At 44.1% G+C, this 27,080-nt stretch overlaps 1 protein-coding gene across 6 annotated transcripts in view; it reads right to left on the minus strand.

Annotated features, from left to right (window-relative positions):
* The window catches only part of RPS6KC1 (ribosomal protein S6 kinase C1), a 375,187-nt gene that overhangs the window by 83,225 nt on the left and 264,882 nt on the right, over window positions 1-27,080 (minus strand). For 4 of the 6 annotated variants that reach the window (XR_014816532.1, XR_014816537.1, XR_014816534.1 and 1 more), the window contains one exon: window positions 6,462-6,539. The exons of the other annotated variants lie outside the window; for them this stretch is intronic. The gene's annotated coding sequence lies outside the window, so the exon portion shown is untranslated. The remainder of the gene's footprint in view (window positions 1-6,461; window positions 6,540-27,080) is intronic. 6 annotated transcript variants of the gene reach the window in all.

The raw sequence follows: 27,080 nt of genomic DNA on the forward strand, positions 1-27,080 counted from the left end.
CTGCAGTATAGGCTGGTGGCTGTAGATCTGATTCGACCCTTAGCCTGGAAGTCTGCATCTGCCACAAGCACAGCCCTAAAAAGACAAAAAACAACAACAAACAAAACAAAAACCTATATTCTTTTGTGTGTGAGGTGGGGGGACTTCTCCCACTCCTATGTGACCTGGTGGGACTGAATCACCGTCAGTGCCCAAACCTTAACCTCATCCTCAACTGAAAAAGGGTAGGCACATAGCCTGGCAGCCCAGCCCAAGGCCCCCATCCCCCTGCACACAGTGACCAATCAGAATCCTTCCAAGAATTATCCAAACTAGAGGTAAGGGTTGCTCTCTCCCTTGGATTGAAAACTATACAGATATGAACCTGGGACTGTGGGCCACCATCTTCTGAGCTGCATGGAGGAAGCCAGGCTGCAGCCAGAAAAGAGCCAAAACCACAAGCAGCTAAGGCTAGCCAGCTTCATACCCATCCTGAGAGCGATGGGGTGACGCTGAGTTACTATCCCCGAGGCCAGGCCCTGCTGCTCTGCCTGCAATTCTGTGGGCTACCCAGCGTCCTTCCATGCATGGGAGATATACTGCATCTCTTTTTATGGTTAAGCTGCCATGAGTTGGGTTTCTGTCACTTGCAAGTAATAAAGCTCTGATTCATCAAAACTAAACCGCAGAATTCACCAGGATTGGACGTCTTTAGGAACTAGGTTGAGGCTGCTTATCTTGGGTATCTGGCGTCCTCTTTGCTCAGGGTGCTGGACCAACTGACATCTTCAGCTCTAATCCCAAGCATGATGCTAGAAAGAGGTGTGAAGTCTCCATGGGACTCTGTGTGCCTGGACCTGTTTTACAACTGGAGCTGTGATGACATCAGGAAGCTCTAGAGTGACATGTAAAGAAAGAACCCGTAAAGTTTCCTTTAACTCTCCACGTTGCTCCAAGCGTAGCAGAAAGCCTCACCTCCCTATTCCAACGAATGTTGGGAGCCGTCAGCAAACATCTAGAAGTGCATCCCCATCTGCCGCCTGGCTGCACCCCTCCCCTCTGCACAAGTGGCTCTCTTTGAACAGATTCCAGTTCTCAAACTTGATCTCTCTCCGATCCAGCCTGGTACCTTGGCATAAAACAAGCTGGAGGTGTAGGGTCTACACAAAAGGGGGGAAGCTTTTAAAATAATTTACCATCTGTCAGTCATCTGGGAGCAAGTCTCACACACACACAGCCCTGAGCATGCTCGTGCGCACGTACACACACACACACACACACACACACACACGCATGCATGCACACGGACACACTGTAGAGGGCAATCCACTGCCATTCACGGCCAAAGCCTGCTCTGTAATGAACATGCTCATGGAAGCTTTGTCTTTGGCAAGAGTAACAGCGGCCGCCAAGACCAGAGAAGAAAACGCCTTCTCCGTCCTGGAGCTGCGAGTCCTTCTCTGTCGGAGGTTATCACGTGTGTGACTGCGGGAGGAACAGGAACGGCCACAGATAGTAACCACGACCACAGAGCGGCTTAGCAGAGTGTGAAGGGCCGTGCTGCACCCCTCGCACCAGCCCCGGGAGCCCCAGAGGAGGGGCAGGCGGTACGCCAGAGCCTGCCTGGCTGTTTGGGACTCCGGCCTAAATCCCGGCTGGCTCGCCCCCTCCCTGACTCACTCGTCCCCTCAGGAGGAGCCAGCCTTGGGGTGGAAGGCCCGAAGGTGGGCACAATAATCCCAAGTGCAAGCCCAACAGCCGTAACCGGGTGGCACGTTCTTCGGTGCCAGTTAAATAAACCAGACCACGGGTGGCCCTGGTGGGAGGATCCCTCTGGCTGACAAGGAGCCACAGACCTGCCTTCTAGCCCTGACCAGCCCCCTACTAGCCGCATCCCCTGACTGCTGCAGGTGAGCTCTTCCACCCACAGAAGGAAAAGTGTGGACGAGTCTGTCTCTCGGGTGTTTTCCAGCTCCAAGAGTTTGCAAAACTCTACGACCCACAGACCCATCCCCGATCTGCCAGTCATCCAACATCCTTTCCCTTCCCCCTCTCCCCACTTTCCAGTGCATCTAGAAAGGCCCAGAAGCCAGCAGGACTGTGCACTGGGCTGAGAGACTCTGGAAAATCGTGGCAGGAGGGAGATTCAGCAGGTGTGCGGCTCTCAGGAACGAGCAAGAAAAGGCATTCATCTCCAGCAAGGACCACATGCAGGCACCAGGGCTCAGCTGTGGGCAGTGGTCTCCCGAGACTCGCCTGAGAACCGTGTGTGTGTGTGTGTGTGCACGTGCCATGTGTTTTTAGGGCCACACCTGTGGCATATGGAGGTTCCCAGGCTAGGGATCGAATCGGAGCTGCAGTCACCAGCCTACACCACAGCCACAGCAAGACCAGATCCGAGCCATGTCTGCGACCACAAGCTCACAGCAATGCTGGATCCTTAATCCACTGACTGAGGTCAGGGTTTGAACCCAAGACCTCGTGGATACTAGTTTGTTACTGCTGAGCCACAAAGGGAATGCCCAAGGAAGCTTATTTAAATATGTGTATCCCTGAAGCCCCCGGAGTCTGAGACCAAGGCATCTTCGTGTTAAACGGTCGCCCCAGGTGAGCTGTCCACAGAGGAGAAGCATGAGAGGGAGCCCCTGGGTCCTGGCCCTGCTTTCTGCCCATCCTTGTCCTGTTGCCCACAACAGCCCAGGTAACCACAGGCAGAGTTGCCAACCACCACCATGGGCCCAGGAAATGGCCACAGAGCCACCCAGGTCCAAGAATCAAAACATCATGGGTCACAGGTGGACGCGGAGAACAGCTCCATTGCTAAAGACCAGGGCTGAGGCCTCTGCCCCGGACAGGCTCCGAGTCCAGACACAGGGAGTTCCTGAAAGCAGGCCACCCCAGGCTGAGTCCATGGACCTGAGGACAGCGGCTCCTGGGGCAGTCATGGACCAGAAGGAGGCAGATGTGATCACGGCGTTATCCTAGAGACGGTCTTACGTGGGTCACGGGAATGGATGAGGGACCTTTGAAAGTCAAGACCTTGGGGACCCAAGATGCTAAGCAAATCCATCTACGTTAATAAAATAGGCAAATGAAAACCTCCAGAGCACTTACAGAGAAACAACAACTCTGACACAACAGAAGGCTGTAACAGTCTATACAACTCCCAGAACACCCTGCCTGCCCTTTGGAGACCTCGCATCGCCCTATTGCTGAGTAAGCACTAGCTCCCTAGCTTCTCCCCTGGACCGGTGCAGCTCTGTCCCCAGCTCCTGGCCAAGTGTCCCGTGCATAACAGCAGCGACCTACACAACGTATTTACTGCGGGCAGGCACTCTTCTCCACCCTCTGCTCACACTGGCTCATTGATTCTCGTCACAACCTTATGAGACAGGAACCATTATGATACCTATTTTACAGACGGGGAAATGGAGGCAGAAGATGGCTGCATAAGCGGTCCAGGGTCACTCGACTAGTAAGTGGCAGAGCCAGGAATGGACCCAGAGAGCACAACTCTTAGGATCTCTGCTCTTCACTACGAAGCTGTGCTGGCACTTAGGTGCTCAGTAAAATCTTCATTGGCTTGAAAACACTCCCAAAGGATCTCCACTGAGTTTAACCAAGACTTATATAGAAGATCACCCAATATATGAAAACAAAAAAAGTTGAGCCAAATACAAAATAAGCTAATATTCTGTGTTTGCTGCAAGAGACAAGCTTAATTAGAGTTTAGGTAATTAAAGCTTTCATGGTTTCTAAGAAAATACAATACACTCGTTTATGCCAATCTTCTCCAGAGCATGATTTCTGAAAATGCTCTGTAACTTGCTTCTCCCAGAAAACATCTTAAGAATCCCCCTGCCCCCTTCTCCCGTCTTGGCCATGGGCACTCCCATCCCCTGCTGCCCGAGCAGGTGCAGACCCCTATCGAGAGCCAGTAGTTCCAAGCCGTCACCCCAGCTCCCAGGACTGCAAGAGGTGGGCTGTGCCTCCCGGAGGGGTTGGTGTGGCACTCACGGGTCCCACCAACTGGTCCTGGAAATGACGCCACCTGCCTGTGCATCCTACAAGCCTCGTCCTAAGAGCCCACTCAGCCACAACTTCTAGACTGGCTTCCCTCTCCAAGACTGATCTTCCCAGGCCAGTTCGGGCATGCGCTTGTGAGCTCTCAAAGAGTTCATGCACGTGAAAGGATTCTAACTCCTGAGCCCCAGGAATGTATTACCATGGTCACACACCAGCAGTCAGACAACCAGCTTGTGAGTAACAGCAGCAAGGTTACTGGGCAGTCACGGTGTCAGGTGAAGCAAGGAACTTCAGATATGGGACCAGTTTTGATCCTTGCAGCCAGCAACTGAGGTAGATGCTATTAGCTTCTGTGTTATAGATGAAGAAACCAAGGCTTGGTATAATTCATCAACGCGCCCAAGACAGAAATGGAAGCAACAGTTAAAAGTCTCTCAACCAACGTGCTAGACTTCATCCTGAGACTGCTGAAAGGCAGGCGCACTGGGATGCAATGGGAGATCTACTGGCACCAGAGGAAGAGTTTGGAGAGCAAATAAAAATAGACCCTCCACATCTTCGCTTATGCTGTTCCTTCTGCCCAGAATGCCTTTCCATCTCCTTTTCCCTTGTCCAACATATGAAAGCAACAGCACTAACCTCTAAACATCCATACCATCTCTTTCCATCCTTTACTCTGCTTTCTACAAGTTACAAAAAAAAAAAAAATGCTTCCTTTTTTTCCTTTTTATCTTCAAGATGAAAGCTAATATTAGGCCAGGCTCATAATAAAAGCTCAACACCGAGAGATGCTAATAATTCAGTTGGGCTGAAATAAACTTTAAAGGCAACTTCCTGAGTAGGAAGATTCAGAAAGGACTTTGCCAGTTCATTTAACTCCATTTCACAGCCATAGAGTGGCTATAATGCTGATCAGAGACCTGGGACCCAAATCCCTGAGAAGGAAAATGGAATGAGAGTGAAGAGGTGACGCAGGAAGAGGAGGCCTGGGTTAGAATCGCCGTTCCAGCAGTGACTGGCTGGGTGGGCTTAGGTAAGTTACTTTCCCCTCTTTGCCCGAGTCTCCCCACCTCTCAAATTAGAATGAGAAGACCAGTACCTACATCAAAGGGTTGATTAGGAGTTCCTGTCGTGGCGCAGTGGTTAACGAATCCGACTAGGAACCATGAGGTTGCGGGTTCGGTCCCTGCCCTTGCTCAGTGGGTTAATGATCCGGCGTTGTGTGAGCTGTGGTGTAGGTCACAGACGCGGCTTGGATCCCGCGTTGCTGTAGCTCTGGCGTAGGCCTGTGGCTACAGCTCCGATTGGACCCCTAACCTGGGAACCTCCATATGCCGCGGAAGCGGCCCAAGAAATAGCAAAAAGACAAAAAAAAAAAAAAAAAAAAAAAGGATTGATTAAACAAGTTCAAGTTCATATAGGCTTAGGGCTGAACCAGTGCCAGGCACATTTTCAGTGAGACATAAGTGTCTTTTTACAAGTATAAATGAGTGAGACTTATTGGAGAAGCCTACCAAAGTGTTCAAAAGATATTCAGCAGGCGTTCCCATTGTGGCTTGGAGAGTTAAAAACCCAACATAGGGTCTGTGAGAATGCAGGTTTGATCCCTGGCCATGGTCAGTGGGTTAAGGATCTGGTGTTGCCACCAACTGCGTGTAGGTCACAGAAGTGGCTCAGATCCAGCGTTGCTGTGGGCTGTGGCCTAGGCCTGCAGCTGCAGCTCCGATTCAACCCCTAGCCTGGGAACTTCCAAATGCTGCTGGTGCAGCCATAGGAGAAAAAAAAAAAAGACATTCAACAAATACTGAACACCAAATACTGAACACCAGCTCTGTGGAGCTCTGTGGCAGGTATTACTCAAGACGCTGGGGGTAATAAACAAAGGTCTGTATCCCGATGAAGTCACATTAGAGCAGGTGGAGACAGACAATAAACATAATAAACTCCACAGTCTGACAGAGGATTTTTTTTTTTTTCTTTTTAGGGCCGCACTGGCAGGATCTGACCTACAGCTGCCAGCCTACATAGGCACAGCAATGCAGGATCCGAACTGCGTCTGCAACCTGCACCACAGCTCACGGCAACGCTGGATCCTTAACCCACTGAGGAAGGCCAGGGATCGAACCCGCAACCTTGTGGTTCGCTAGTCGGATTTGTTTCCCACTGCACCACAACAGGAACTCCAACAGAGGACATTCTTTATTTCCTTCAGGAGCCCCAACAGTGTCAACTTACAAGGGCCTGAGGGCAGCCCTCTCACACTTTTTTTTGAAATGATTGCCAGGGTAAACCTCATTTCCACACATATTTACAATTTTTTTCTTGGGATGTAAACTTTTAAGATCTACTCTCTTAGCAAAATTTCCAAATATACAAGGAAGGCTTATTCACTATAGTCACTATACTGCACAATATAGCCTCAAGACTTGATTTATTTCATAATTGGAAGTTTGTACCTTTCGATCTCCCTGCATCCATTTCTGCCTTCACGCTGCTCATGTTTCCCCCAGTGCAGTCATTCTGGGGCCCTGAAACTGAAAATTCAGGTAAATTAAATTGATTGACTGATTTTTAAATAGATAGCATGAGTACCTAACAGTTCATACTTTGCGCACCTTGTCAGTGCCATGAGTGTTGACCTGGATCAGAGATCCAGAACTGTATTTGCCTGTGCCCATTTGAGTACTGGGACCAGCCCAGGCTTAGCTTGTTGTTGTTGTTGCTGTTATCTAAGTCTCTTTAATCACCCAGGTGTGTTTGTGTTACTGACGGCTATACCACAGGATGGCAGTGAGGATAAACATGTTAAGGATAGGGAGGCTGCAAGCAATAGAGACTTAATATTAGCCATAGGGAGACCTGACAGTCAAGCTCAACTGAACTAAACTCAGATCAACAGTCACCTTCTGTTTCCCTGCCCACAATCAGCCAGGAACTGCAGAAGCATCTCCCAGCAGCGTGGCTTCACAGAGCCTGTGTTTGTAGGATGGTGAGTTTCCTTTGGTTTCTGTGACTATTTTATCTAATTTCTTTAGAAAAAAGAACTTCGTTCCCCTTACTCCCATTACCTTTGCCCAGCAAATTATGCCTACTTTGCATTGGCCCCAAATTGAATTACAAAACTAGCTGTGTATTTGCAAAACTTCAGCATTCAGTTAGAAAACCTCTATTTAACCAACTGAAACCCTTTGTGCTGTTATGGACTTCATCTATGTCTCCCATTTGGCATTTAACTTGTGCTGACAAGTCCTCCACTTCTAAATTCTTATTTCATATGTCTCCACCGAAATTTGGCAAAAATCTTAAAAATATTTAAAACGTGTGGTCCCATAATTCTACTTCTAAAAAAAAATGATCTTAAGGAAATAATCCGAGATGCCCATGAAGATGTGGGTAGAAAACATTTTCATTGCAGTATTAATTATAACAGTAAAAATGCAATTAAAATATAATCTAAAAATAAACTAAATCTAAACAATGTAGGAGTAATCAGATAGAATTGTGAGGACCCATCAATTGCTATATTAAACAGCAGTGAAAATGTTTCCAAAATATTTAACAACCAAAAACATATCAAATAAGAACCAAAACACATGCCAAATGGAATACTAAAAAATACATACACATATATATATAAAGGCATACATACATAAGTTGCATTATGTGTGTTTGTGTGTATGTGTATGTGTACATAGGAAAAAGAAAGAAAATACAACAAAACATTAAACATTGTTATCTCTGGGTGATAGGATAATACTTCATTTTGTTTTCTTTTGCCTTGAATATTTTCCAAATTTTCTATAACAATACATATTTTTTTTTATAATCGGAAAATAAAAGTGTTTTTAAAAACCATTCCAAGTCTTTAATTAATTCAGTTGTCCCTTCCTGGGTCTTCTCCAGCTCCATTATGTCATTCTTAAGAAGCCACAGCCAATACGGCACAGGATTTTCCAGGTGTTCACTTTTGGGAAATCTGATTTCTCACTCTCAGAGGCAGCTTGCTCTCTCTCTCTCTCTCTCTTGCTCTTGCACTCGCTCTCTCTCACACACACACAACACACACACAATCAGCTACATGTGTCCCAGAAGTGACCGTCCAATTTCCCAGGACCCCCACTTGCTCTTTTGTTGGTAAAGGAGAATGCTCTATTTGCATCCAGATCAAAATAGCACATGCCCATCTAGCTGCACATGAATATGAGGAAAAGAGCAGAACAAGGCCAGTTCTGACTGCAAAGCTGTAAAACTGATCCCTGATTTGTCTTCCACTCTCACAGGATCCTAGAGATGCAAGGGGTGCACAAAGGAGAAACACTTTCTGAGTCCTAACTATCCCCAAGCTTCCCAAAAGGGAACAGACTCCAGGACCGAGGTTTTGACTGGGCAGCCTGAAGCAACAATGCCATCCGGTAGCGTTTCCTGGAGTTCTCAATCCACACCTCCCAAGCTGTGGGTTCTCAAACCTGTGGGGACCCAGGAGAGTACTCAGACCACCCAGAGGTCAGCCAGGAGGCGGGTGAGGATTTGGGGAAGGGCGGGTAGAGAGCCATAGCCCTCAACACAACCACAGTCTAATAAGCAACATAAATGGTTGTATTCCCATGAGGAGACCCTCTGTCTCTGGAGAGAGACATGCTAATAATGCCACGTTCCGTGGCCCTGTCAAGTTTGATCATCACTGCCAGGTCCAGTAGCACACTAACTTTCAGCAACTTTACTCTAAGGGACAAAAGGCCTTTTTTTCTCATTATTTTTGAAATACCAAAATACGGGACCATTTTGTTCCCATGTGGTCTGTGTTTTTGTGTTTGAGAAAGTTTTCAGGTTTCACACATTTGAGTTCAAATAAGAAGAGACTGGGTCCACGCACCTACAGCCAACTCATCTATGACAAAGGAAGCAAGACTATACAATGGAGAAAGGACAGCTTGTTCAATAAGTGGTGCTGGGAAAACTGGACAGCCGCATGGAAAAGAATGAAATTAGAACACTCCCTAACGCCATACACAAAAATAAACTCCAAATGGATTAAAGACCTAGATATGAGACCAGGCACTATCAAACTCCTAGAGGAAAACATAGGCCAAACACTCTCTGACATAAACGACAGCAACATCTTCTCAGATCCACCTCTCAGAGTATTGACAATAAAAAGAAAAATAAACAAATGGGACCTAATCAAACTTCAAAGTTTCTGCACAGCAAAGGAAACCCTAAACAACACAAAAAGACAACCCACAGAATGGGAGAAAATCTTTGCAAATGAATCGACTGACAAGGGATTAATCTCCAAAATTTATAAACAACTTCTGTAGCTCCATACCAAAAAAACAAACAACCCCATCCAAAAATGGGCAGAAGATCTAAACAGACAGTTCTCCAAAAAAGACATACACATGGCCGAGAAACACATGAAAAGATGTTCAGTGTCACTCATCATTGGAGAAATGCAAATCAAAACCACGATGAGGTACCACCTTACACCAGCCAGAATGGCCATCATCCAAAAATCTACAAACAATAAGTGCTGGAGAGAGTGTGGAGAAAATGGAACCCTAGTACACTGTTGGTGGGATTGTAAATTGGTGCAACCACTGTGGAAAGCAGTATGGAGATTCCTCAGAAAACTAAACATAGAACTACCATTTGATCCAGCAATCCCACTCCTGGGCATCTATCCAGAGAAAACCACGACTCGCAAAGACACATGCACTCCGATGTTCATTGCAGCACTATTTGCAATAGCCGAGACATGGAAACAACATAAATGTCCATCGACAGAGGAGTGGATCAAGAAGATGGGGTACATATATATACACAATGGAATATTGCTCAGCCCTTAAAAGGAACAAAATACCGGCATTTTTAGCAACATGGATGGACCTAGAAATTATCATGCTAAGTGAAGTCAGCCATACAATGAGACACCAACATCATATTCCACTTACAGGTGGAATCTGAAAAAAGGACAGACGGAACTTCTTTGCAGAACAGATACTGACTCACAGACATGGAAAAACTTATGGTCTCCAGAGGAGACAGTTTGGGGGGTGGGGGGATGTGCTTGGGCTGTGGGATGGGAATCCTGTGAAATCAGATTGTTATGATCATTATACAACTACAGATGTGATAAATTCATTTAAGTAATAAAAAAATAAAATAAATAAAAAAAATAAAAGAAGAGACTGGGAGTTTCCTTTGTGGCTCAGTGGTTTATGAACCCGACTAGGATCCATGAGGATGCCAATTCCACTCCTGGCCTTAATCAGTGGGTTATGGATCTGGCATTGCCATGAGCTGTGGTGTAGGTCACAGACGTGGCTCAGATCCCGAGTTGCTGTGGCTGAGATGTAGGCTTGCAGCCGTAGCTCTGATTCAACCCCCTGCCTGGGAACTTCCATATGTTGTGGGTGTGGCCCTAAAAAGAAAAAAAAGAGAGAGAGAGTGAGAGAGACTGAGTTACCTGGGAGAGTCTCCTTCTGCTCTTTGGATACTATATGCCAATCTACAATCCCCCTAAGCGTCTGATGACCCTTAGCATTGACCTCAAGTTGAGTTCTGCCTGCTGCAACTATTGTTAAGTCCACGAAGTATCAGAAATCTGGAGAACCTCTTCCCTGGGGCAGGGAAGGCTGTTTATCGGCTTATCACATAAGCACCTTGACAATGAGCCCAAGTATCATGTGGCCTAAATTCATCCTACCCCCCCCAGCTCCCCCAGATCATCCCAGTGGTAACATGTTACCCTCTACAGGTCAGTCCTGGGGGTGATCAATGGAACAGGCTACGAGCAGAGGGGTAGGGGGAGAATCATCCACAAGACCTGCATATGGTTCATAACAGTGTGTAAATTTTTAAAAAATAGATACTCAGCCTTTCCCAAGTTAACAGAAAATTTGTTAGAAAAGAGTAATGAGGACAAAAGGAGAGTTGCCAAAGAAAACCAAAGTCATCTTCAATCCTGATTTGAGAAAGAGACCCTAAGAAGGAAGACTGGCTTGTGGTGGTGGTACTTCCTTTTTCTCACAGCCCTTCAACAAATTCTACCACCCATTCGACTCATTCATTCAATTCAAAGAGCACTTATTAAGCACTTAATCTGTGCCAAACACCGTGCTGAGGGCCTTAAAGACATTATCTCATTTCATCCTTTCGCAAACCTGCCCAATAGGATTTACTGTTCTATAGAGGAAGAGAGAAGCAAGGAGCCACAGCCTTTTCACTCTAGCCAGAAGAACTGCGGATGCCCTTAGCAGAGCTGGAGGCTGTTCTGGCTACATCTGTAAGGAATACTTCAGCTGCAAGTTGCAGGCATATCAACTCTAAATGCCTTCAATAGAGGGGGTTTTGTATTTCTCAAAAGAGCACATCCGAAGACAGGGTGAGCTCAGGATGGGTAGATTCAGCATCTTAATTGTGCCGAGTCCCATGTTCTTTACAGCTCTCTTCTGCCATCCTTGATGTTGGCATCATCCTCAAGATGACAGAAAGACAGCTGCCATATTCGGACAGTTTTTCTTTCAAAAGCCAGGACAACTTGCAGAGAAGACACTTTGGAAGACTTCCTCTGTGTCTCCTGGGCCAGAATGAGATCACAGGCACTTTCCAAAACCAATCACCTACAAGGCAAACAAAAACAACCGAGAAGATGATGAAGAAGAGCTGGATGGAGGGTGCTTGTCGTCGTACCCTCTGAGTTGTGTTCATCGGGAGAGGTGTACAGGCCATGGGGTGATCCCTGGAGCCATCAGTGAAATCATCTGGGATGCTTTAGAAAATGTCAGTCTCAGAACCACTGAATCAGAATCTCCAGGGCCCGGAACTGTACATGTTCATGAGCTCCCCAGTTGATTCTCATGCTCGGCGACTTTGAGACTATTTATATACATCCTCAAGCCCTATGAAGAGGTGATGCGTGTCTTTGGTGTGGTTGACTAGCCCTCTCTGAGCTGCTCCCACCCCTCCTCCTCATTCTAGCTGCCTTGACCCCCCAGAACATGCCAATCCCATTCTCCCCTTTGCATCTATGCTCCTGGGCAGGTGGAATCCAGCACCCCAAAGATGTCCATATTCTATCTCCACACCTGTGACTATGCTGGGGGACTTGACAGCTGGGATTAAGTTATATTTGCCTTTGTTTCTTTCCCATTTCCTACCCACAACAGAACTGATAAAGCTCTTCTTTCTCCTTTATTTTTTTTTTCTGTTGATTTGAAAGCTAAACTTTTTATTATCCTAATTACCTGTGCATTTCAATATTCATACATAACTATATATTTTCTAATTCTAAAGCTGTAAAATGTCTCTCATCTCCTCCAAAATAAAAAACTGTTTATTTCCTGAGAATTGATAACCTCAATTTTTCTTGTTGCGCCTTTTGTTAAATAGAAAGAAAAAAAAAGGTTTTACAACAATTAATCTTACTACCAACAGATATTACTTTCATTTTTCACCACCTCTTTGGCAACCACCTCCCTTCCCTGGGATCACTTTTCTTCTTTTGAAGTACATCCTTTATTAATTTATTCTGGAAAAGTCTTTAAGGGTTAATTCTCTTGGTTTTTGTATTCGTGAAAAGGTCTATGTATCATCTTGAATCTTAAATATTAGTGGGTTTTTTTGGCTATGGCATCTGGGTTAATGCCTATTATAACTTAGCACTTGAAGATATTATTCTGTTGTTTATATTTATGGTTAGTTATGAGAAATTTATAATGACTGCATTTGTCATTCTCGACCTCCACTACCCATAGCAAAGGACACTAGGTAATTCCTATTCCAATCAAATTTCCTGTAAGAAGTTTCTAGGTCAGCTCTGCCCATGTGTCTCTCATCCTCTGGGACTGGCGAGCTAACCTGAACATGTCCTTTTCATGAGAAGGAAAGAAGCACAAGAGCACCTATATATTTATAAAATCATACTCTCTACATACGTATGTACAGAGAGTTCTCATGTAAACAATATCATAACATACGTTCTGTATTGTCCAATCTTTTCCCACCCACTTAAACTGTGAAATAGACTTTATGCTGTCGGTATGCATAGATTCCACTTTGAATGGTTTTTTTAAAAGGTTGAGCAAGTCAGCTTAAATAAAAGAAAACAAAATTCTTATGCCCTCACAACATTCTATTTCTTTGCTCAGAGATAGCAATTCTATTTTCTGTTTTTCTAATCATTTTCATCATGATTCTTATACTTGTATGTCATGACTTATGAACTTGATGGTATCAACTGACTCTCCTCTATCGAAAATGTTAAAATTAAACTCTCTCATACAACCTCTTTTTTTTTTTTTTTTTTTTTGGCCACATCACAGCATATGGAGTTCCAGGCCAGGGATCAGATCTGAGCTGCAGTGGGAACCCAAGCAGCAGCTTCGGCAGCGCCGGATCCTTAACCCGCTATGCTGGGCAGGGGATTGAACCTGCATTCCAGCATTCCCAAGAGGCCAATGATCCTGTTGCACCATAGCGGGAACTCCTCTAATAAAACCTCTTACCTCACCACTATTCCCAGAGTTGTTGTTGTTCTACTGGTCACCTTTGTAACAACACACACAATATTAAGCCTTCTGTGAATTATCTACAGGTTGATTGCAAAAAATTATAAACCAGTAAATAGGGTAACTATATCATATTAGCTTATAACAGATCAGCCCTCCCGTCAAGGATAACTAAAGAGTCGGGTTTTAAAAGTACATTTGCTAAATGCAATTTGATATCCTAGATTGAATCCGGTGATTTTTTTCTTAAGAACATTAGTAGAAAAATTGATGAAATTAAAATAAAATCTGAAATTTTGTTAATAGCAGTGTGCAGTGTTGACTTTTCCATTCTAGCAAGTGTGCCATAGTAACGTAAGAGGTTACATTAGCGGAAGCTGGTTTAGAGACCTATGGAAAGAAACTCTGTACACTGTTTTCGCAACCTTATGACAAGTTTAAAATTATTTCAGGGAGTTCCCATTGTGGAACAGAAACGAATCCAACTAATAATATCCATGAGGATCCAGGTTCGATCCCTGGCCTCACTCAGTGGGTTAAGGATCCGGCTTGCCGTGAGCTGTGGTGTAGGTCGAAGATGAGGCTTGGATGCCATGTTGCTGTGGTCATGGTGTAGGCTGGCAGCTGTAACTCTGATTCAACCCCTAGCCTGGGAACTTCCATATGCCACAAATGCAGCCATATAAAGCAAAAAAAAAAAAAAAAATCAGAATAAAACATTTATTAAAAAGAAAAAAAAAGCATTTGAAGGCACTGGAAAGCTGCCAAGGCAGAAAGATTTGGGAAGGCCAATATATCAAAGAGAAGTAAGTACAGAAGGAAGTCAGCTCTGCATGTAGCTTGCAGCCTCAAGGCATTTGCCACTTCTTAAAGCTGCAGATAAGAGCCCAAGAAGCAGTGTGTCAGAGAAACAGAACAGAAAGTACCAGCCCAAGCCTGAGAGGCTACACAGAATTTAGGCAACCTCTCATGGCCAGAAGAATGAAAACTGGCAACCATCAAAATAGAGGATTCCTGGAGTTCCCATGGTGGCTAGGTAGTAACCAACCCGACTAGTATCCATGAGGATGTAGGCTCGATCCCTGACCACGCTCAGTGGGTTAAGGATCCGGCGCTGCTATGAGCTGTATGTGGTATGGGTTGTAGTTTCGGCTCGGATCCCACGTTCCTATGGTTGTGATATAGGCTGGTAGATGCAGTTCTGATTTGATCCCTAGCCTGGGAATTTCCATATGCTATAGGTGTGGCCCTAAAAAAAAAAGACAAAAAAAGAAAAAAGATAGAGGATTCCTGGCAAACCATCCCAGCCATGCCCCAGTAGACCAATTCTATAGATATAAGACAGACCAAAATAGACCAGTCTTTCCCAAAACTAAAGCCCAGCTTTGAATAAACTTAATCCTAGTCTGGATTCAAGTGCCCTGCTTGCCATCCTGAAAGAATATATCATCCAGAGTCACAGATCACCTATTTAATTTTTATTTCACAACATCTATACATCTATAATTCAATTAAAAATATTTGGTATAGGAGTTCCCTGGTGGTGCATCAGGTTAAGGTCTGGAGGTCTGGTGTTGTCACTGCTGTGACATGGGTTCAATCCCTGACCCAGGAACTTCTACATGTTATGGGTGTGGCCAAAAAGAAAAAAACACTTGGTATAATAACAGACGGGGCTAAATGACCAAAAACGGAAGAAAACAAACAATAAAAACAGATCCATCAAGAGAATGAGAAGACAGGGAGTTCCCTCGTGGCCTAGTGGTTAGGTGCTTTGACTGCTGCAGTCCAGGTTCAATCCCTGGTCTGGGAACTGAGATCCTACACCAAGACACTGTATGCTGAAGAAAGAAAAAGAAAGAAAGAAAGAAAGAAAGAAAGAAAGAAAGAAAGAAAGAAAGAAAGAAAGAAAGAAAGAAAGGAAGGAAGGAAGGAAGGAAGGAAGGAGGGAGGGAGGGAGGGAAGGAAGGAAGGAAGGAAGGAAGGAAGGAAGGAAGGAAGGGAGTTCCCATCACGGCACAGAAGAAACAAATCCGACTAGGAACTATGAGGTTGCATGCAGTTCGATCCCTGGCCTCACTCAGTGGGTTAAGGATCCGGCATTGCCTTGAGCTGTGGTATAGATACGATGAGGCTCAGATCCCGTGTTGCTGTGGCTCTGGCATAGGCCAGCGGCTACAGCTCTGATTAGATGCCTAGCCTGGGAACCTCCATATGCCGCAGGTGCAGCCCTCAAAAGACAAAAAAAAAAAAGAGAGAGAGAGAGAGAGAATGAGAGAAAGAAAGAGAGAGAATGAGAAGACAAGCCACAGACTGGGAAAAAATATTTGCAAGAGACACATCTGATCAGTAACTGTTATCTAAAATATACAAAGAACTCTTAAAAGTCAAAAATAAAAAGCAAACAACCTGATTAAAAGATGAGCCAAAGACCTTAACAAACACTTCACCAAAGAAAATGTACAGATGACAGATAAACATGTGAAAAGATGCTCTGTCAACGGGGAAATGCAAGCTAAAGCAATGGTGAGTTAGCTCTATACACCTTAGAATGGCTAAAATCCAAAACACTAACACCCCCAAATGCTGGCAAGGCCGTAAAGCAATAGCAACTCTCATTCACGCCCATGGCGACGCAAACTGGTACAGCCCACTTTGCAAGACAGGTTTGATGGTTTCTTAGAAAACTAAACATGCTTCTGCCATAGGCTCTAGCAATCACACTCCCGGTGTTTACCCAAAGGAGCTGAAAACCTAGGCCCCCGGAAAAGCCTACACACAGATGTTAACAGGAGATTTATTCATAATTGCCCAAACTTGGAAGCAATTAGGATGTCCTTCAGGAAATGAATGGGTAAATACCATAGTACATCCAGAAAACGGAATATTATTCAGGGCTAAAGTGAAATGAGCTATCAAGGCATGAAAAGCTGTAGAGGAAACTTCAATGAATATTACTAAGTGAAAGAAGCCAGTCTAAAAAGGCTATATATTGTGTGATTCCAACTACATGAAATTCTGGGAAAAGCAAAAAACTATAGAAGCAGCAAAAGACTGCCAGGGGCTTGTAGAGAGGGAGGAATGAACAGGCGAGCAGTGAAACTCTTCTGCATGAAACTATAATGGCTAATACATGTCATTGCACATTGGTCAAAACCCACAAAATGAACAACACCAAGAATAAGTTCTAATGCAAGCTACGGACTTTTGGGGATGATGACATGTCAGTGCTGGTTCATTAAAAGTGAAACAGTGAGTTCCCCTGTGGCGCATTGGAAAAGAATCCGACTAGGAACGATGAAGCTGTGGGTTCCATCCCTGGCCTCACTCAGTGGGTTAAGGATCTGGCGTTGCCGTGAGCTGTGGTGTAGGTCACAGATGTGGCTTGGATCTGGCATTGCTGTGGCTGTGGTGTAGGCCAGCAGCTGTAGCTCCGAATGGACCCCTAGCCTGGGTACCTCCATATGCCGCAGGTGTGGCCCTAAAAAGCAAAAAAAAAAAAAGGTTAAAACATTCCACTCTGGTGCCAAATGTTGATGGTGGTGAAGCCTGTGGGTGTTTGGGGGGGAGGGTATATGGGAACTCAGCTCTTTCCACTCAATTTAGCAGTGAACCTAAAACTACTCTAAAAAATAAAATAAAAATAAAAAATAAAATAAACAAAGGAAATCCAAATATTGGAGTTACCAGATAAGAGCTTTGAAATAACTATGATTATTATGTTTAAGAAAATAGAAGAAAAGATTGATAACTGCATCAAACTGAGAGCATAATTGGGACAATCTTAGGATTCCGGTAATGTTTTGTTTCTTGATCTCCCCAGTAATATTCATGAAGCTGTACCCTTTGATTTCGAATATAGCTTATACTTCAATAAAATAATTTATTCTTGAAAAATAAGCATTATTTATAATATTAAGTTTATATAAATATTATTCACTACAGAACCAAATAATATGACTGAACTCAAAAGACAATGACCCTCTGTCGCTCAACCTATGAAATCTGAAGAAAAATACACCAAAAGTCAGGATCAAAGGGTTGGTATTTTCTTAATCCATTCAATGATTTAACAAATAATGAGTGCCTGCTGTGTGCACTTTTCTAGGTGCAGGAAATAGAAGTGACTACAATAAACAAAATTCTTCATGGAGCTTACTTCTATTGAGGGGTATAAAAACTAAAACTAAAACAAGAAACAAACAAGACATTTGTAAGATATAATAAGGAGATGATACAAAATATTAAAGGATGCTAAGTGCTATGAGCAAAAGTTATCCACAACATTACTCAAAATCATGTTGTGTTTTAGCTGACTACTTTTTGGGCCATGATTTTTGGTATGGTTTTGGTTTTTCCTAAAACTTCTGAATTTTTCTTTTTCTTGTAATGAAAAGAAGTAAACATTTGAAAAGGGTTCATAAGATATTGAGAGCTCATAATTACGCTACTTATTGAATGGAATTCACTTCTTTTCGGGGTTCTTTTTTGTTTGTTTGTTTTAGCTTTTTAGGGCCACACCTGAGGCATTTGAAAGTTTCCAGGCTAGGGGTCAAATCAGAGCTACAGCTAGCAGCCTACACCATAGTCACAGCAATGAAGGATCCAAGCAGAGTCTGCAGCCTACACCACAGCTCACATCGACACCAAATCCTAAACCCATTGAGTGAGGCCAGGGATCGAACCCAGGTTCCCATGGATACCAGCCAGGTTCGTTACTGCTGAGCCACAATGGAAACTCCTTAAAACAGAGACTATTAACTTAAAAGAGACACATGCACCCGCATGTTCTTGCAGCACTATTCACAATAGCCAGGACATGGAAACAACCCAAATGTCCATCAACAGATGATTGGATTCGGAAGATGTGGTATATATACACAATGGAATACTACTCAGCCATAAAAAAGAATGACATCATGCCATTTGCAGCAACATGGATGGAACTAGAGACTCTCATACTGAGTGAGATGAGCCAGAAAGACAAAGACAAATACCATATGATATCACTTATAACTGGAATCTAATATCCAGCACAAATGAACATCTCATCAGAAAAGAAAATCATGGACTTGGAGAAAAGACTTGTGGCTGCCTGATGGGAGGGGGAGGGAGTGGGAGGGATCGGGAGCTTGGGCTTATCAGACACAACTTAGAATAGATTTACAAGGAGATCCTGCTGAATAGCATTGAGAACTATGTCTAGATACTCACGTTGCAACAGAACAAAGGGTGGGGGAAAAAATGTAATTGTAATGTATACATGTAAGGATAACTTGATCCCCTTGCTGTACAGTGGGAAAATAAAATAAAATAAAATAAAGAGTATTCTTTTTAATACTGTTTTCTAATACTCTGTTTTCCCCTTCAATTATTTTTTTATGCTGTTGGACTACATGCTCAGGAGTTTTGTTTGGGTTTGTTTTGCCCTGTTTTGTTTGTTTTGTTTTGTGTGTGGGAGGGAGATAAACTTTCTGAATCCTTTCATCTCTGAAAGGCGTCCTTGTACCTCACAGTTGCACGATGGTTCGGTGGGTACTGGAAATCCAGGTTCAAAATCATTTTCCCTTAAAGGTTGAAAGGTATTGCTCAATTCTCTTCTGGCAGCAGTGCTGCTGGAATCATATGGAAGTCTGATTCTTTTTCTTTAATTGGTAATCTAGCCCAGATGCTTTAAGAATCTCCTCTTTTTCCCTATATCTTGAAATCTGATGAACAGACAGCTAGATGGGAATCTATTTTAATCATTTGTTTGGTAACTAATGGGCTCTTTTAATTATTTAAAAATCTTTCCTGAACTTTGGGAAATATGATTATTTCCTTTCCTTCATTTCTCTGGTATCTTTCCTGCAACTGTAATTGCATGGGATTATAGCTCTTGATTTGACCTTCCCTGTCTCTCTTCTTTTTTTTTTTTTTATTACTCAAATGAATTTATCACATCTGTAGTTGTATAATGATCATAACAATCTGATTTCACAGGATTTCCATCCCACAGCCCAAGCACATCTCCCCACTCCCCTGTCTCCTCCAGAAACCGTAAGTTTTTCAATGTCTATGAGTCAGCATCTGTTCTGCAAAGAAGTTCCGTCTGTCCTTTTTTCAGATTCCACATGCATGTCAGTGAAAGCATTTGATGTTGGTGTCTCATTGTATGGCTGACTTCACTTGGCATGATAGTTTCTAGGTCCATCCATGTTGCAAAAAATGCTGGCATTTCATTTCTTTTAATGGGTGAGTAATATTCCATTGTGTACCAATTAAAAATAATTTAAGTCCTCTTCTGTTGTCTAAATTATTTCTGTTTCCTCTGGTATTAGCTCTCTATTGGGTTCTTCTCTTTTGTGCTTTACACATTTTTCCCTAAATGTCTAGAGATCATCTAGTATGTATTATACTAAATAAATGATTTATTTACACTTATGAGTGAAGTTTGATTAGTATAGCTGCATAGTACAACTTTCCTCAGACACTGTGAAATATTTTTCTCAATATGCCTCTCCTCTGGATAAGAAGACTGACTACAAATATATGGGAAGGCTGGCAACGGGCTGACTGTGTTAAGAGACGTGGGTGGGATCATGAAAACAGGCTGCTTTCCAACCCCTGCCAAATTAAGGAAGGCTTCACTCTGAGGTACCAAGAGTTGCCTTAAGAGCCTTTTCCCACTCTAGACATTACATTCATACTTCCTTAAAGAACCAGCCCGAGTGTACCAAATGCTACTGCTGCTTATCACTCCAAGGGAGAAGGATTTGATTTTCTTTAAAAAGTTAAACACAATTCACATATAAATCTGGTCGATAAGTGAGATGATGAAGCTTCTCCAGGAAAAGAAAATGATATACAGTTTCTGAGCAATCAGCAGATGGTGACAGGAGGAGATGGTGCCAGCCAGGCTTTAGGCAATGGGAACAACGTGGGGTCAGGGGTGTGGCTTCCCTTTTGAAGCCTTTGAGAAGGTAACATTCATCCGCTGGATCGGCTGGAATCAGACTCAGCCCGTATATCCACACCCTGCATAAGCAGAAAAGACTACCTGGTGAAAAACTGACCAAAGCTGCAAATAGTGAAAGACAGTGGGAAATGGGGATAATGGGAGAGACTCTGGCTTAGCAAGAGAAGGATCAGAGGAGTAACCATTTGTTCACATTTGGGGTAAGAGGCAAACTTTGATAGGCTAGAATATTTACAACGTGCTGGCTGCCTGTGGCCCTCCCACGTAATACTTACAACAGCCCCATGCACTAGGTACAGCGAATGGCACCATCTTGCACTTGAAGGGAAAAAGCATATCATAGAGGCAAAGAATTCAAACTGTAGAGCCAAGTATTGAGAATCAAGTCCAGGCTCCTCCACATTCCCGCCAAGTGACCCAGAACAAGTCACTCAACATCTGTGTCTCGCTTTTCTCACCTATCAGATAAGAACGACTATAGCATCTGGGACTGTTATGAAAAGTAAATTAATTCACACACATTAAATTGCACCTTAAAACAGTGCCTACAACATAGTCACTGGTTAGTAAGCACTGGTGTTTTTATTACTACAGAGGGGCTAAGTAATTTGCTGGTGACAGAACCCACATGTCATACCCTGGCACCTCAGACTCCTCAATGCATGCTTCTACCCACCAGTCTATGTGGCCCCTCTTACGTGGTCCAGCAAATGCCCACATGGTGAGATACCAGGATGCCCAGAAGTCCTCCTAGCCAAACATCCCACTAACTACCTGTTGACTTGGCATTCTACAGGGCAGTAGCTGGAGACTTTGTTTCCTATTAAAATACAAATACACCCCAAAACTTTAATTCATCAGTCAGTCACACTTGAGTGTGAATGAGCTCAAGATTCTCTCACGAAAGTACCCCCTTAATTGGGAGGGTGGTGCAGGCAGCTTGATGAGTGTCCAAACGCCCTGAAGATAAAGAGGACATGCTAAAGGAGCAGAGGGCACAGAGGTCAATGTTCAGGATCTTCAAGGGCAAACTTCATCACACAGGACGGCCTTTGGCGGTTTTATATTTTCTCTCCATCACTGCCCTGAAAGGCAGGGATTACTATCATCCCCATTCGATGTAATGAGGCAACTGAGGCTCAGAGGTACTAAGTGACTTCTCTGAAGTGGTTCCACTGATAAAGAGCAGGGCCTCAACTGGAATCCAAGTTCTCAGGCCACACCTTGCCTCTGTCCATGGTCCTGGCTCACTCCTCTCCAGCCACTGCAGCCAGGGCTCTGGTTTATCCCCACCCACGACCACTCGGATGGAGTCAGGCAGGGCCAATGGCCTCATGTCCCACATTTCTATCCATTCACAGGAAGCTCCTGCAGCAGGCCCAGATGTATCAAAACAGAGGAAAGAAGAGGAAAGGTCATTGTTCTCCACCATTTACAAGAATATCTGAGTTAAAAACGGAAGATCTGTCATTTGCATGGTGAACGGAGGCGGGGGAGAGGAAGCATTGTTAGGTGTTGGTAATGTAAAAACATAAGTATGCTGTTATTTATGTAATTAGTTATTGCTTTCATTATGGGTGCAGTCTTAATGGTTATAGTATTTATGTATAATTACCTTAATATTCACTGAAATTTCCAAGTAGCTCCCTAATTAACTGTCTCAAATATATAATTACATTGCATCTTTACGCAAGACTTGCCTAATTAATGTAGTTACACCACTTCTTTTGTGAATGTGCATTATTAAATGCTCTTTGCATCATTCTTCTGACTTCTTGTAATTCACGCTTTACAAAAATTAAGACCCCGAATTAGAAACCTTCACAAGCAGCCTGATCCAGCAGCAAAGCAGAGGCTCAAGCTACTGGAAAAAAACAAGGACTTGCTAAGCCTCATTATGCGTTTCTGGTTATACAACCTTCCTGCTTGGAGGTGAGAGGAGCCCAAGGTAGCAGGGCTCATTAGAACAAGCAGCCTCAGAGGGAGGCCCCGAGGTCGTCCAACTCAGGCTCCTGCCCTCAACAGGGAAGGCCACCCCGTGTCCTGGGACTTCTGCACGACAGTGGATTAAGCGCTAGTTCTACACCCGCTTCCAGCTTGCATGTCTGAGGCAAGCTCTCCAAGTCTTCGTTTCCTGATCTGAAAAATAGGTACACTGTCAACAACCTGTCTCCTCCAAAAGTTCTGCAAGTATTTAATAAGGTGATGGACCTGAAAAAGCTCTAAAGTACATCATGAATGTAGCATTTGAGTGCAAGGGGTCATTTCTAGAACCACTTTGCCTTGCTACCAGAGCATTCTCACAGAAGGTACTGGTTACTCTGTGCTGCAGAACAGTCTACCCCAAACCCAGTGGCTTAAAACCAGCAGGTTATTCAGTTCATGATTATGTGGCTGGGCAGCCTGGCTCAGGCTCTGCGAGGTGATCTTTCTGGTCTGAACCAGGCTCAGCCCTTCTTGGCCAACCTCTGAGGCCACTGCTGGGATGACAAAGACCCCTTTCCATGGGGCCTCCTGTCTTCTACCAGTCTAGCCCTGGTGTGGCCAGTGTGGGAAACATTTCCAGTCTGAGATCAAAGGCAACATGGCTTCTAGACCCAGAACTTGCACGATGTCACTTCCACCGCCTTCTGTGCATCAAAACACTTCACAAGGTCAGCCCACCATCAAGGTCTGGGGAGAGAAACACCGCTTCCTGACGAGAGGAGCACGTGACTCTGCTTGCAATTTATCACACAAGGCCTACCTGCAATCTGTTCTTTCCCAGAAGAAAATAACGTTTCAATTAATACATAATCAAGGATTTACTAGACCCCTGGACTTCACAGTGTGGGAGAGCCCATAGGGGCGCCAGAAGGAGTTAAGACAGCTCACTTCCAATCTACCAGGCCCCAGGTAGAATGAAACAAACATGAATGAAAGAGAAACAAAGCACGTGCAAAACGGTGAAGTACAGATTACAAGTACAACAAAAATGCCCAGACAAGAGAGGCCAGTGGAGCAATGAAAGCGGACTTCATGGCGCAGCGTCGGTCAGGCTAAAGCGGGGTGATGAGGACCGGCCTGATGGAGGAGTTAGTGAGATGAACAGATAAAGAGGAGAGTGAGCAGTTCCAGTGGCTCAGCAGTGGCAAACCCAACAAGGATCCATGAGGATGCGGGTTCCATCCCGGGCCTTGCTCAGTGAGTCAGGGATCTGGCGTTGCCGTGAACTGCGGTGTAGATCGCAGACACAGCGCAGATCCCACATTGCTGTGCCTGTGATGTAGGCCAGCAGCTACCACTCCAATTTGACCCCTAGCCTGGGAACATCCATATGCTGAGGGTGTGGCCCTAAAAAAGACCAAAAAAGAGAGGAGAGTGAGGCTCATGCTGGAAAGGCCCTTGGAGGCATTTGGACTTGAAGGGCATCCATGGGAAGGCAAATGGGGTTTGAGCAGAGCAGGGCCAAGATCCATGAGCCATTATTTCTTTATCATGATGCGAACATTTTCCAAGGACCTAGGAGCTCGACTCTTCCTCTGGATAATCACTTAGTCCACACCTCCTCATTCAAGGCACCTTCCCAGGAAGCCTCCCCAACCATCCCCCACACACGTGCACACATCACACACATACACACATGCCACTTAAAAGCCCACGCAGAGCCTCACCCCGCCCAACCCCTTCAGGGAAACTGTCCCCACCTTACACTGTATTACACGCTTTTGTGTTTCTTTGTGTCTCTCTGTCCTCCTCTCCGCCAGAGCACCATAAGCCGTATGAGGCCAAGGACTTGATCCATGTTGTTCGGGGCTCTATCATCTCACCTCCTTGAAGGTACCTGGCACATAGCAGATTCTCAATCAATACCTATAGAATGCGTGTATGCTATATGCCAGGAACCAACCAGCTAGGTCCAGGCTTCATCAGCAACCACACCAAGTTCAGTAATGGCAGTGGTCATGAGATGCTGGCAGAAATGGTACGGTGCTTAATGACCATTCCTGAGGGCGCTGCATGGAGGGCAGACGAACCAACCTCGCCAACTGCATCCTTCTATACTGGCTGCTCTGGCTACCTCTGTCCACCAGAAGTCCCCCTGTCTCTTAGAGCCTTAGATTTCTCCTCTGTAAAAATGGAGATGCTCTACCACCATTTATGGTTAATCATTCTACACATCCAGCTCCATGTCGCCACCCAGCATTGTTCGCATGCTATACACAGCCTCACTCCATGCTCCCTTGGGCGTGTCACCCAAGAGCCTCCATTTCTTCATCTATAAAACAGGAATCATATCTGCCTTAATTGTTGAAAAGCTTTTTGAGAGGATTAGATAAGGTATGTGAAAGCACTTTGTAAATATTTAAAGAGCCAAAAGATGGTAGTTATTGTCGTTGCCTTCACATCAAATAGTGACCCTGTGACGCTCCGTAATTGCACATACCCCATCATTAAGAAAAGATCTTTCTGTTACAACCAGTACAAATCATGAGAGTTCCTGTCATGGCTCAGTGGTTAATGAATCTGACTAGGAACCATGAGGTTGCGGGTTCAATCCCTGGCCTTGCTCAGTGGGTTCAGGATCCGGCGTTGCCGTGAGCTGTGGTGTAGGTTGCAGACACGGCTCGGATCCCGCGTTGCTGTGGTTCTGGTGTAGGCTGGCAGCTACAACTCCGATTCGACCCCTAGCCTGGGAACCTCCATATGCCACGGGAGTGGCCCTGGAAAAGGCAAAAAGGCAAAAAGACAAAAACAAACAAACAAACAAACAAACAAAAACCTACCAAAAAAAAAAAAAAATACGAAGCATGTAGCCTCTCTACGGGTCTGTTCACAGTCCCCTAAGTGATACAGAGAATTCGATGAGAAGCACTGGGCACCTGGCACAGCATTAGGACCCTATACTTTTTGACCCATAAAATTTGATTTCAGCCTAGTTCTGCCACTACCACCAGCACTGCACCACTAGTGCTAGGCTGTGACCAAAGCACTTCACCACCTCGAGCCTCACAGCATGTGCTGTACCATGAGAACTGGGGCTAGACCTGTCCTTTTCAAGAACAAGTTTGAAGAGGTTTTGAAAATAGCGTACTGCGTTTCATTATTAAAAGTGGCCTTTATTTATAAACCAGTGGAAAACACACACTCAGATGTAACACATATCAAATATTAGCATGCAATACATTCCGTGCTTTAACTCAAGTTCATGTTGATTTTAAAAGAAGAAAATGTTACACCTTTGAACCTAAGAGATCTATTTTAATAATATGTTGCCTTTCAACAGAAATAAGAGCAAAAATAAACCAATGGGACCTAACAAATGGACAAGCTTTTGCACAGCAAAAGAAACCAAAAAGAAAACAAAAAGACAACTTACAGAATGGGAGAAAATAGTTTCAAACAATGCAACAGACAAGGGCTTGATCTCTAGAACATACAAGCAACTTATACAACTCAACAGCAAAAAAGCCAACCACCCAATGGAAAAATGGGCAAAAGACCTGAATAGACATTTCTCCAAGGAAGATATACAGATGGCCAATAAGCACATGAAAAAATGTTCAACATCCCTGATTATTAGAGAAATGCAAATCAAAACTACCATGAGATACCACCTCACACCAGTCAGAATGGCCATCATTAATAAGTCCACAAATAACAAGTGCTAGAAGGGTTGTGGAGAAAAGGGAACCCTCCTGCACTGTTGGTGGGAATGTAAGCTGGTACAGCCACTATGGAGAACAGTTTGGAGATACGTTAGAAATCTACACATAGAACTTCCATATGACCCAGCAATCCCACTCGAGGGCATATATCCGGACAAAATTTTCCTTAAAAAAGACACATGCATCCGCATGTTCATTGCAGCACTATTCACAATAGCCAAGACATGGAAACAACCTAAATGTCCATCGGCAGACGATTGGATTAGGAAGATGTGGTATATATACACAATGGAATACTACTCAGCCATAAAAAAGAACGGCATAATGTCATTTGCAGCAACATGGATGGAACTAGAGACTCTCATACTGAGTGAAGTAAGTCAGAAAGAGAAAGACAAATACCATATCATATCACTTATAACTGGAATCTAATATACAGCACAAATGAACATCTCCACAGAAAAGAAAATCATGGACTTGGAGAATAGACTTGTGGCTGCCTGGGGGTAGAGGGGGGGATTGGGAGGGATCGGGAGCTTCGGGTTAACAGATGCAAACTATTTCTCTTGGAATGGATTTATAATGAGATACTGCTATGTAGCATTGAGAACTATGTCTAGATACTTACATTGCAGCACAACAATGGGAGGAAAAAGAATGTATGCATGTATGTGTAACTTGGCCCTCATGCTTTACAGCAGGAAAAAAAAAAAAAAGAAAAATCTGTTGCCTTTATGTCTTAACATATCGGAGACCCATAACAAATTCTTTCAAAATAGGAAATACACTGATAAAAAGAAGTTTGAGCATCACTGAACTGGATGAGCTCCATGGCCTTACAGGCACTAAAATACCATTGATTCTGTAGGGAAATATTGAAAGGAATCCCTGCCTTCAAAAGGGATGCAATCTTCTTGAGAAGATAAAACGTAGTGAAATACAGCAAAAGACAATTGTGCT

The sequence above is a fragment of the Sus scrofa genome, chromosome 9 (assembly GCF_054392235.1).
Source record: "Sus scrofa isolate SSC_HxYL_T2T_F1_AM1 chromosome 9, Sscrofa_HxYL_maternal_Yorkshire_Landrace_v2.0, whole genome shotgun sequence".
NCBI classification, from domain to species: Eukaryota; Metazoa; Chordata; class Mammalia; order Artiodactyla; family Suidae; genus Sus; species Sus scrofa.